We start from the raw sequence: 12771 nt of genomic DNA on the forward strand, positions 1-12771 counted from the left end.
CAATTAAATTCAATATTTCTTGTGTAACCAAGGATTTCCGTCGTCTTTTTACCCGTATGATTCTTTGATGCCATGGCTATTTCATCTCTCAAGGCAACCCATCAATCGTCTACTGTATTCCTTTCCCCTGTTATTGTCAGTCGTTCCCTAATGCCACTCTGAAACTCTTAACAATCTTTGGTCTTTTCAGGTTATTCAGGTCCCATCGCATTAAATTATTACCTTTTGCAATTTTTTCAGTTTTAATCTACAATCCACAACCATTAATTTGTGGTCAGCATCCGCATCTGCCCCTGAAACGTCTTACAATTTAAAATCTATTTCTTACCATTATACACTCCTGGAAATGGAAAAAAGAACACATTGACACCGGTGTGTCAGACCCACCATACTTGCTCCGGACACTGCGAGAGGGCTGTACAAGCAATGATCACACGCACGGCACAGCGGACACACCAGGAACCGCGGTGTTGGCTGTCGAATGGCGCTAGCTGCGCAGCATTTGTGCACCGCCGCCGTCAGTGTCAGCCAGTTTGCCGTGGCATACGGAGCTCCATCGCAGTCTTTAACACTGGTAGCATGCCGCGACAGCGTGGACGTGAACCGTATGTGCAGTTGACGGACTTTGAGTGAGGGCGTATAGTGGGCATGCGGGAGGCCAGGTGGACGTACCGCCGAATTGCTCAACACGTGGGGCGTGAGGTCTCCACAGTACATCGATGTTGTCGCCAGTGGTCGGCGGAAGGTGCACGTGCCCGTCGACCTGGGACCGGACCGCAGCGACGCACGGATGCACGCCAAGACCGTAGGATCCTACGCAGTGCCGTAGGGGACCGCACCGCCACTTCCCAGCAAATTAGGGACACTGTTGCTCCTGGGGTATCGGCGAGGACCATTCGCAACCGTCTCCATGAAGCTGGGCTACGGTGCCGCACACCGTTAGGCCGTCTTCCGCTCACACCCCAACATCGTGCAGCCCGCCTCCAGTGGTGTCGCGACAGGCGTGAATGGAGGGACGAATGGAGACGTGTCGTCTTCAGCGACGAGAGTCGCTTCTGCCTTGGTGCCAATGATGGTCGTATGCGTGTTTGGCGCCGTGCAGGTGAGCGCCACAATCAGGACTGCATACGACCGAGGCACACAGGGCCAACACCCGGCATCATGGTGTGGGGAGCGATCTCCTACACTGGCCGTACACCACTGGTGATCGTCGAGGGGACACTGAATAGTGCACGGTACATCCCAACCGTCATCGAACCCATCGTTCTACCATTCCTAGACCGGCAAGGGAACTTGCTGTTCCAACAGGACAATGCACGTCCGCTTGTATCCCGTACCACCCAACGTGCTCTAGAAGGTGTAAGTCAACTACCCTGGCCAGCAAGATCTCCGGATCTGTCCCCCATTGAGCATGTTTGGGACTGGATGAAGCGTCGTCTCACGCGGTCTGCACGTCCAGCACGAACGCTGGTCCAACTGAGGCGCCAGGTGGAAATGGCATGGCAAGCCGTTCCACAGGACTACATCCAGCATCTCTACGATCGTCTCCACGGGAGAATAGCAGCCTGCATTGCTGCGAAAGGTGGATATACACTGTACTAGTGCCGACATTGTGCATGCTCTGTTGCCTGTGTCTATGTGCCTGTGGTTCTGTCAGTGTGATCATGTGATGTATCTGACCCCAGGAATGTGTCAATAAAGTTTCCCCTTCCTGGGACAATGAATTCACGGTGTTCTTATTTCAATTTCCAGGAGTGTATAATCAATCTGAAACCTTTTCGTGTCTCCAGGTGTCTTCCACTCACAAAACCGTCTCTCGTGATTGTTAAACCGAGTGTCAGCGATGGTGTTATGTTCTACGAAAAATTCTACCAGGCGGCTTCCTCTTTTATTTGTTTCCCCCAGTCCGTATCCACTTACTGTTTTTCGTTCTATCGAATTCCAGTCCCCCATGACTACTAAATTTTCGTCTCTCTTAACTATCTGAATAATTTCTTTTGTCATATCATACACTTCTCCAGCGATCGAGGTGGTACAGTAGTTACCACACTGATACTCGTATCCGGGGAAGGGGGGAGGGGGGACGGTTCAAACCACCGTCCGGCCATCCTGATTTAGGTTTTACGTGATTTCCTTAAATCGCTTCAGGCTAATACCAGTGTGGTTCCTTTGAAAGGGCACGATCGACTTCCTTCCCCATCCTTCCCTAATCTGATGGGACCGATGATCTCGCTCTTTGGTCCTCTCCTCCCAAACCATACAAACGAACAACCGCTTCTTCAGTCTCTTCATTATCTGTGGAGCTAGTTGGCATATAAATTGCACTCCCGTGGTGAGTGTGGGCTTTCACTATGCTGTCCATGGTAACTTATTCGCGTTCGTATTTTCTTACTCATTATGAAATCTACACTTGCAATATCCCTATTTGATTTTGTGTTTATAACCCTGTATTCACCTGACCAGAAGTTCTGTTCCTCCTGTCACCGACGTTCACCAACTCTTGCTACAACAACTCTTTTTAACCTATCCATTTCCCTTTTTAAATTTTCTAACCTACATGTCCGATTAAGATATCTCACATTCTACGCTCCGATCTGTAGAACGCCAGTCTGGTTTCTCCTGATGACTACGTCTTCCCGAGCAGTCTCCGAACGGTGAGCCAAATGACCGCCTGTTTTACCTCCGGAATATTTTATCCAAGACGATTCCATCATAATTTAACCATACCGCAGAGCTACAGATGATATAGTACTGCTATGTGAATCAAACCATGAGTTGAAAGAAATGTACCAGAAAATGGACATCCATGTACAGAAGATTGTAAGGAATCGAGCCAGAACTATCATACAGTTAGGAAGAACGCAAGAGCAGAAGAGTTTCTTGAGATAAATGGCATGAGGTTCGAGGGAGTTGACCAGTTCCAATACTTGGAATCTTGGTTTGAAAGTGATAACAGCATAGGAATGGAAATTAAGGAAAGCATAGCAGTGGGAAATGCCTGTATTCCTTCAGGGAGACGCACAGCTCAAAAACAATATCAGCGGCCTACCGAAGGTACATAAGGATCGGTCTCCTCTTCGCTCAATAGTGAGAAACAATGGAGCTCCTACCTATTTTCTGAGCAAAAACCTTACTACGCTGTTAGGACCTGTCATAAGCAAGTGTGATCGCTTATCCGGAATTCAGAGGACACTTAAGCTACAAGTGTCTGATCGTTTGGTTGCAAATACACTTCTCGGGTTTGCCGCTGGGTCGCATTGTGTAAATCCCATAATATTTCATCGATGCAAGGGGAACACCTCTGTACTTATCTCACGAGCTGAATACAACAGCAAGAGGGAGGCACTACTCGACGATCCTGCTTATCGCAAGCTAAGAGAGGATCCGGCTGCAAGGTCCAGAGAAAAACGTTAGACTTTCTCCAGAAGACCGACAGGCTGCCATTTCCCCAAGACTGTACGGCCTACCGAAGATACATAAGGATGGGTCTCCTCTTCGCTCAATAGTGAGAAACAATGGAGCTCCCACCTATTTTCTGGGCAAAAACCTTACTACGCTGTTAGGGCCTGTCACAAGCAAGTGTGATCACTGTATCCGGAATTCAGAGGACACTTAAACTACAAGTGTCTGATCGTTTGGTTAGCTTTGGCGTTGTATCTCTATTACGAAAGTACCTCGCAGGACTCGTTGGAGCTTATCAGTAGCCACTTTGAGAAAGACACTGTGACATTGTCTGACATGTACTTACCTCAACTTATTTCTTATTCAGTGACCAGTAATTTTAGCAAGTGGACGGTGTCACCCATGGTGACCAACTATCTTGTGGAAGACTCTGAGGAAAAAGCACTGGTGTCGACAAATCTCAAATCTTCCTGCTTCACGAGGTATGTAGACAATACACTGGTGGTGAGGCCTCACGAAACAGAGACATTACTGTGTTTCTCCGGCAGCTGAACTCGTTCCGCCCGAATATACAGTTCACAATGGAACTGGAAAAAGATGGAAATTTACCATTCCTGGATATCATGGTCAGAAGAAAAGCCGGTGGTACACTGGTACATAGCGTCTATAGTAAACCAACACACACGGAGCTACGTATATTTGCGGGCCACAAATTGTCATAACCCTGCGCAATGCGGTAGTGTATTAAGCTCTTTGGTGTACAGAGTGCATGTGGTCTCAGATGTCGACAGTCTACAGGGTAAGTTACAAAATCTAAGAACGGTATTGCAGCAATATGGCTATTCCGATAGACAGATACGCCATGCATTCCGTTCTAAGCAAATTCAAAGCAGGGATGTAGATGAATTGCGGAGGCACCCACTAAAACCCCGTTCTTGCCCTATATTAGCGGCATGTCTTCAAGAATAGAATCCTCAAAAGGCACTAAATAAACTGTGTTTTTCGGCCACCGGCAAAATTGAGGAATTTATTGTACTCGGCCAAAGACGGCCTTGACCTTAGGAAACGTGACATGTATACGATCCCATGCCAATGTGGAAAATTTTATATTGGGAAGGCATGTCGAAACATGCAAGAACGTTGTGTCGAACGCCATCATCATACACCCCTGGGGCAATCTGATAAATGAGCGGTGGCGGAGCATTGCCTGGACACGAGGCATTGCATGTTTTTCGAAACTACGGAAATTTTACGTCCAGTGTCATCTTTCTGGGACAGTGCTGCTAAGGAAAGCAGGTTTTCAGTTAAGCGCCGCCTGAAATCCAACCGTGGCTGCCATTAAATCAAAATTGGGAAAACATGAGCTTCCGATTCACGATTCGGCGCAACGCACTGCTGAGATTAATTAACTTTTAACCGCAGGTGCGTCCGGCAGCACTGCCGTTGCCCATAGGGCACGCGCGGAAGGTCTTTCTGCGGCTCCCAGCAGGGGGCACCAGGAGCGCCGTTTTCCTCCAACTACGAGCGTCTTCCCACGCACGCGATTGGCTGGTGCCAGCCTGAAAAATTTCGACGCCGCCGCGCGATAATCACCAGTCGTGTCTTCCAGCAGTGTCAGCAGTAACTACCCCCACCTGAAGATGTCAAGCAGTTGTATCGGTGGAATAGTGTGGGATTTACACTACACTATCAGGCAGCAAAACCGAGAAGTTTATTTGCGAAACTATTAATATCTGAAACAAGAGAGGAGAAAGACATGAAGATTGATCTTAGATAAAGGATACTGGAGGAAAAGGAAGAACGAGGAAATCTAGTGATATGCAACAACCAACAATTCTACAGAACCTGAAGAGTTAAGGAAGCCATTGGGCGGGCCATGTAGTTCCTATGCCAAAAGAAAAATAGGTGTAGAAGGCACTTAACGCGAGAGGAAACACTTGACGCCCCGTAAGACGACCTGCTCTGGATGAACGACCTGTCGAAGGACGTGGCACTCTGGAGATTTAAGGCACCTGGAGGATCTGAACACAAAACAATAAGAAATGGAGGCAGTTTGTGGTAGCAACGCGTGATCTTCAGGGCCTGTGATCGCTGGGTATGTGTGTTTGTACGGTTTTGCTGGGTTTTTCCCCTTGTTGGCGTTGAATTATATTCTTGTCGTATTATGAGTGTATTATGTACTAAAGTTGTTATGAACCAATTGGAAGTGCTGTAGGATCTCTAAGCGGTGTACATATTCCAGTCCTGTGTTAGAATCTCGTAATCTTTCCGAGTCCGCAGCTCGTGGTCGTGCGGTAGCGTTCTCGCTTCCCGCGCCCGGGTTTCCGGGTTCGATCCCCGGCGGGGTCAGGGATTTTCTCTGCCTCGTGATGACTGGGTGTTGTGTGATGTCCTTGGGTTAGTTAGGTTTAAGTAGATCTAAGTTCTAGGGGACTGATGACCATAGATGTTAAGTCCCATAGTGCTCAGAGCCATTTGAACCATTTTTTGAATCTTTCAATTGCTATAGGGCACTGGTTATTAACATTGAGTTGTGACAAGTTCAACCGTGTCTCGTGGCTCAGAATGAGGCCGGCGACTGTTATTTGTACTGTTCCGACAGTACGTCCCGGAAAACAAACAAACAAACAAAGACACACACACACACACACACACACACAACGATGCGTCACGAAGAAAGTATCCAAGTGGGACATAAATCAAAATTTTGAAAAACACAGCCCTCAGTAGCGAACACAATTAATTTGTAACCTAGGTCTCTGTGTCACAAGGGACACCTTCTTCAGACAAAATTAAAACTAAATGTTACAGCATAGTTTTTTGTTGACTGTAGCAGAGGACACATGGCAGCCCCTAGTGGCTTGCACCTCTGTTGCATTTTATTTTAATTCTGACTATCTGACGCTGTCAGGTATGACCGCAGCTTTCGTATTTTTTGGTACGTTATGCTGTAACATTTAGTTTTAATTTTGTCCGAAGAAGATGTCCCTTGTGACACCGAAACCTAGGTTACAAATTAATTGTGTTCGCGATGAGGGCTGTGTTTTTCAAAATTTTGTATTATACGACAGTCGCTGATTGACAGCCTTGTTAAAAACATTGGGACATAAATATTTAGAGGTGATGTACATGTACAGATAAATAAATGATTACAATTTCGGAATAATTGGATGAGTCATTTAATAAAAAGAGCTTCACATATTGAGCAAGTCAATAATGCGTGCCGGCCAGGGTGGCCGAGCGGTTCTAGGCGCTACAGTCTGGAACCGCGCGACCTCTACGGTCGCAGGTTCGTATCCTGCCTCGGGCATGGATGTTTGTAATGTCCTTAGGTTAGTTAGGTTTAAGTAGTTCTAAGCTCTAGGGAACTGATGACCTCAGAAGTTAAGTCCCATAGTGCTCAGACCATTTTAGAACTAATAATGCGTTGATCCACCTCTGGTCCTTATGGAAGCAGTTATTCGGCTTGACATTGACTGATAGAGTTTCTGGAGTCCTCCTGAGGGATATCGTGTACAATTCTGTCCAAAATCCCGAGCTGTTTCTAGGGCTCTGCCCATAATGCTTCAAACGTTCTCAATTGGGCAAAGATTCGGCGACGTTGCTGGCGAAGATTGGGCTGCGCCACGACAAAGACAAGCAGTAGAAATTCTTGCAGTTTGCGGGACGGAATTAACTTTCTGAAATGTAACCCCCGGATAGCTTGCCACAGAGGGCAAATAAACGGCGGTGAGGGGGTGGGGGGGGAGGGGCAGGATATCGTACCGCTGTGCTGTAAGGATGCTGCGGATGACAACCAAAGGCTTCCTGCTATGTAAAGAAATGGCACCCTGAAACATAATTCCTGATTGTCAGACCGTATGGTGGGTGACAGACAGGTTAGTGTTCTACCGCGTTACTGACTTTCTAAATTTGCGAAGCTCTTGAACAAATCCTCCAATTTTTTCTGAAATTGTTGTTTTCGCCTCAAGTGCCTTCTACACTATCTTTCTTTTGGCATACGAACTACATGGCCCGCCCAGTGGATTCTTTAACTTTTCAGCTTCTGTAGGATTGTAATTCATTCGTTGTGCCTCGCTTTTTTACGTCTGAATGTATATCAGAGCAGTGCATTTCCAATTAAATTTGCAGAGTAGTGCGTCGCGTAATTTGTCTCAGGCACATCGCCTAGAGTTCGGGGATTCTGGATGCTGCCGCGAGTGTGCTTTCGCGTTACGCCGTGGAAGCTCCAGGCCACAGCCGAAAGGAACGCTTGATATCTCTTTAACAGGATACACCGCGTCACAGCCGACATTAGCCAACTTCTGGCGAACACCTACAACTGGTATGACACAAGGAGTGAAGCAGTGGTTACATTGCGCAACACCCAAGAGAAAAAAACCTTGGTAACGCTGATGTGACGGGGACTTTGTGTTATAAATGATTGTTTTCGCAGCACTATGAGCTGTGTCCGAGTTACTAAATGCTTTTGGAGATACTCTTGGACGAGTACAGGGACGGTAGATGGGCATTGTGGGCGTTGTTGGATGTAACTTTTCTGAATAAAATAAATTTGAATGTTGTGAACTAAACCTGTACTGGACTGGTTTCCTGTCTAACTCATGAGGTGACTTTTCTGTAACGTATACTACGAGGGGTAGTCTCTGAGCCCTAGATTGAACTGAAATCTAGGAATCAATTATTTAAATTTTTCATTTAAGTTATATAACATTTATTTTAATCATTATTACAGTGTTGTTTAAATAATGAACTTATTGCACTAAACAAAGCCTGTAGCATTTTATTTTCTGTCCACAAAGTCGCGTACTTTTGTGCCATTTTTTAAAATAGTACACATAAACAAACTTTCAGAGAATTGAATTGTACATTCTGAAAATTATAGTATCTCTGTAGCAAGTATATTTTCAGATAAAGCTAAATTCCCGGGTTTAAATTTGCAGATAAAAATTGTACTCGCTAGGAGTAAAAGGAAATTTGCAAAATTGACATTCAGGGCCAGGATCTGCATTTTCATTTACCACCACTCAGAACACATTTGATGTTAAGTAATTCTGTAAGTATTTTATTGGATAGACAGGAAGGTGCTCCACACCATTGTTCTGAAGTTCTTCCTCTGAATGACACTCTTGTTCGCCAGCAGAACTGTGATTACTGACTACAGCAAAATCGTCGTACTTTAGGTCTACGCGTTTATCTGACATGTTTCTCTATTCATAAACTAATAATGTCATCAAACCTAGGATCTTTAAAACTGACACATTCCTCTAACACACATTTTGTGCTCCACTAAGAAAACAGGTATGTAATTCGTGAGGTGTGGTTTAGGAGGCCGCATCAGGTGTCAGTACCGCGTGTCAGCGACAAACAAAAAAGACGATAATGCATCCGACAATAAAATATTATAGAGCTGGCGATTTAACGAGGATAGGTGCAGTATAGAAACACTTCACCAGATTTTACTTTGGAGAGCGAATGCGAAAATTCTCACGCGATCTCAGAGACCAGATTTCGTGAGTTATGGGCTAACTTGGTGTATCGGTCTCATTGTCCTGAACAAATGTAGGTGGTGTAAGAGCGGAAACGCTACCTGATAATAAGAGTGACCAAAAGTCTGCAACTATATAGCTGTATATCTGTATCGCAGTTAACTTCTACCAAATTAAATGAGAGTATCAAAACTGGAAATTAAATGAGCTGTCCTGTGAAACTCTGTATTGTGCAGTACAATGAACGATGCTACAAAGCGTGATGTCACAGTATGTGACTTGCAGTTTCATTATACAAAGCTAACAGAGTATAAAAGCTAAATAAAATTACAGAACAAATTTTGAAAGAATGAATAACCAAAATGTTCATCTGAATATACGTTGTGAATTTACGTGCGCAAATTGACTAAAGAAATTTCCAACACCAAATGATATACATGAAAATGTAACACTGCACTGTGAGAATAAAACTGTCTGCATAAGAAATGAGATCTGAAATGAACTTCACCTTATCTGACTTTAGTAGCAATTTTTAAATGCAACAGCTAACTATGAACGATCCTGTTGTTTCCTAACTGATGTGAATCTGGCCGTAATTAATTTCCATGGTTTGTAAATTGAAGCGGGGGAGAGTTACTGCTATCAGCTGCAGCGAGACAGTAAGCTGAATCAGCGGCGACGAGCGAAAATGTGTACTGCACCGGGATTAGAACCCGGGACCTCCTGCTTATTAGGCAGATACCGTAACCACTGCGCCATCCGGGACACAACGTTATCGAAACTGCACGGACTACCTCGGTACGCCACACGGCCGATCCACACTCCCATCGAGCGTCACTTCTCCGCTGCAGCTGATAGCAGTGTTCCCTCTTCAATTTACATATAGTGTTTCACAGCTGCAGGATCTGCGTGGTTTCTGTTCTTTCGAAGGAACAGACACTGTACATGCAAATAATTTTCACGGCTTACCTGTGGCAACGGAAACTCGATATTGCTCTAAGTGATGAAAATAACAAAATTCTGCGCAGCACTAAACTATGTAAATACGAAAGAAAGCCATGCGCAATGTAATGCAAGGACTTGGAACTATTCTAAGGAGATGATGCTTCAGTACCTGTGTGGGGCACAATCAGAAAATAAACTTTCGTAGGTGACGGTGCTAAATGACTGAAAAGAAACTAACCTTCTAAAAACCTACACTGCTGAATACCGAACTCACTCCTTGACTGTTACAATGATATTTACAAAAATTACTTTTTACAACAAATATTGCTCTGCCATGAAATGAGTTAGTAGAATGACAAAGACGTGGTAAATTTCTAATCTAGAGTGCAAGATGTGTGAACTGATGAGTTTGCTTAATCATGTCTCAATAATCGAACTAACTAACCCGACCCGATAAAGAAAAATTCCACTTGAAAAGTTTGCGGTATTCAAAATATTATAAATTACGTGCAAGCAACCAGTAGAGCAGGAACGTTACCTGAAAGTCTTCGCTTCTCAAACTAATCTTTACCAATCGCACGCACACAATTCAGCAATCTCTGTGTCTTCATCTCTCTGCTCTGCGGGATATTTCCAGACCTCTCAATACTCTGCTAAACACCCGACTCACTCACTAAGTTCTCTTAGACTACTACAGCAACTATAATGCAACTAGCAACCAAAGATCATACCTGTATTCCTTGTACACAGAACGTCTGTGGTGTGATATATGAAGAGCTTATTTCAATAGAGGTACAAGTCCATTTTTGTTCATATTGAGATATAGAGTCCTAAAGTTAAATGAGCACTAAAAAATCTACAGTTGAGATACCAGAAATATTCAACCATATGGCTTCTTGGTAGAGATGAACCTTTCTTTCTGTTTATTTGGATCATTAACTTCAGAAACATTACAGGAGAAAAGTGGAGGCAATGGACTTGTACCACTATTGAAATAAGACTACTGAAAACTCCTGTTTGAAAAATATCAAGTATACGGATAAGAAGTACGATACATCGAACGAAAACAGAGTTAACATCACTTTCCTGAATGTCAACAATAACCTATAAACCTTACAGCAATACCACGGTTTCTGTAAGTTTGAAAAATTGTCATACCCCATATCTATGTACTGTCGACGCTAAGTGTAGTAGGCGATATGTAAGCATTGTGAGTTTTGCTGCCTTCTTTCGTTTTCAAAGTAATAATTGTCGGCATCAGCTGAGATTAGAGCTGCTCGACTTTGTCAAGCGCGCTTCTACAAGCCGCCGGAGAGTAGAAAAATCATACACTCTCCATTAACTAGAAAGAATAAATTTATTTATCGAAAGTCAAACAATCGTATCCAATCAGTTACGTTAGTAAGAGGACGTATTACAAGAGTGTAATATCGTTACAATACAGGGTACGCTAACGGAGTATAAGTACACTACTGGCCTTTAAAATTGCTGCACCAGGAATATGACGTGCTAAAGATGCGAAATTTAACCGACAGGAAGAAGATGCAGTGATATGCATATGATTAGCTTTTCAGAGCATTCACACAAGGTTGGCGCCGGTAGCGACACCTACAACGTGCTAACATGGGGAACGTTGTAACCGATTTCTCATACACAAACAGCAGATGACCGGCGTTGCCTGGTGAAACGGTGTTGTGTTCCCTTGTTTCCGACTTTGATAAAGGTCGGATTGTAGCCTATCGCGATTGCGGTTTATCGTATTGCGACATTGCTGCTCGCGTTGGTCGAGATCCAATGACTGTTAGCAGAATATGGAATCGGTGGGTTCAGGAGGGTAATACGGAACGCCGTGCTGGATCCCAATGGCCTCGTATCACTAGCAGTCGAGATGACAGGCATCTTATCCGCATGACTGTAACGGATCGTGCAGGCATATCTCGGTCACTGATTCAACAGATGGGGACGTTTGCAAGATAACAACCATCTGCAGTTTCGCACATCCCAGTCGTAATCGGCGATCGGAATAAGTGACCTGTCGGGAAACTATCTGCGGTTGTAGCTACTAAACGAGGTCAGCACTTCTGTTTGCAGCCTACAGAGCAATCCAGTGCTGATAGCTATCTACCTATTACTCGACTTCACAGTTTCCTAAAGTATTCGCACCACCAGGAGTTTTGGGGCTTGTTTATTCTGTTGACGCTCTCAGCTTCACTCTTCGCCGCATTTTGCCCACATCATGGATTTTTGTATGTGCGAAGCTATAGAGTTATCTCAGCGATCACTATTGCACACCGTAGTCGAGTTTTTAATCCATTTGAAATTTCATGCTGCTCGCATTAGAATGTAGGGAATGGTAGTTGCATAGTAAGTCAAATGGGGACTTTGCAAACAGGTCATTCTCAAATACCTCTTTTTTGTCGATTCACAGGGTGTAACGAAAAAAATCATCCGATTTAAAAAAGTCACCTGGGATACGTGCGTGAACAACGTACTGTTGGAAAGAGCACACTTTCGAGTTTTACATGATTTCCGCTAGGTAGCAGCAGTGTGCGCCCACTTCAGTTCTAGTAGAAATTGGGTCGGGACAACAGAGAGTGTTTTGCGTTCTTCGTTTTGGGTAGTGTGGGTCAGTAGTAACTGTTCAGCTCAACTTTCGTGTTAGGTACGGTGTGAATTCTCCTACAGCACAGAGCATTAGACGATGGCATGAATAATTCGGAGAAACAGGTCGCACTGGACTAAATGATTCAACCTAACATAACTGGCTTCCAAGGTCACCGAAGCTGACTGCATGTGATTAATTCTTGTGGAGGGGGGCGGGTTATAATATACTCTGTTTATGTACTCCCGTTACCAACTACAATGAATGAACTGAAACAATGCATAACAACAGCTGTGGAAGCTGTGACTAGAGACAAGCTCGCTGCACTCTGGGAAC

This window comes from Schistocerca americana, chromosome 7, assembly GCF_021461395.2.
Source record: "Schistocerca americana isolate TAMUIC-IGC-003095 chromosome 7, iqSchAmer2.1, whole genome shotgun sequence".
Classification (NCBI taxonomy): Eukaryota; Metazoa; Arthropoda; class Insecta; order Orthoptera; family Acrididae; genus Schistocerca; species Schistocerca americana.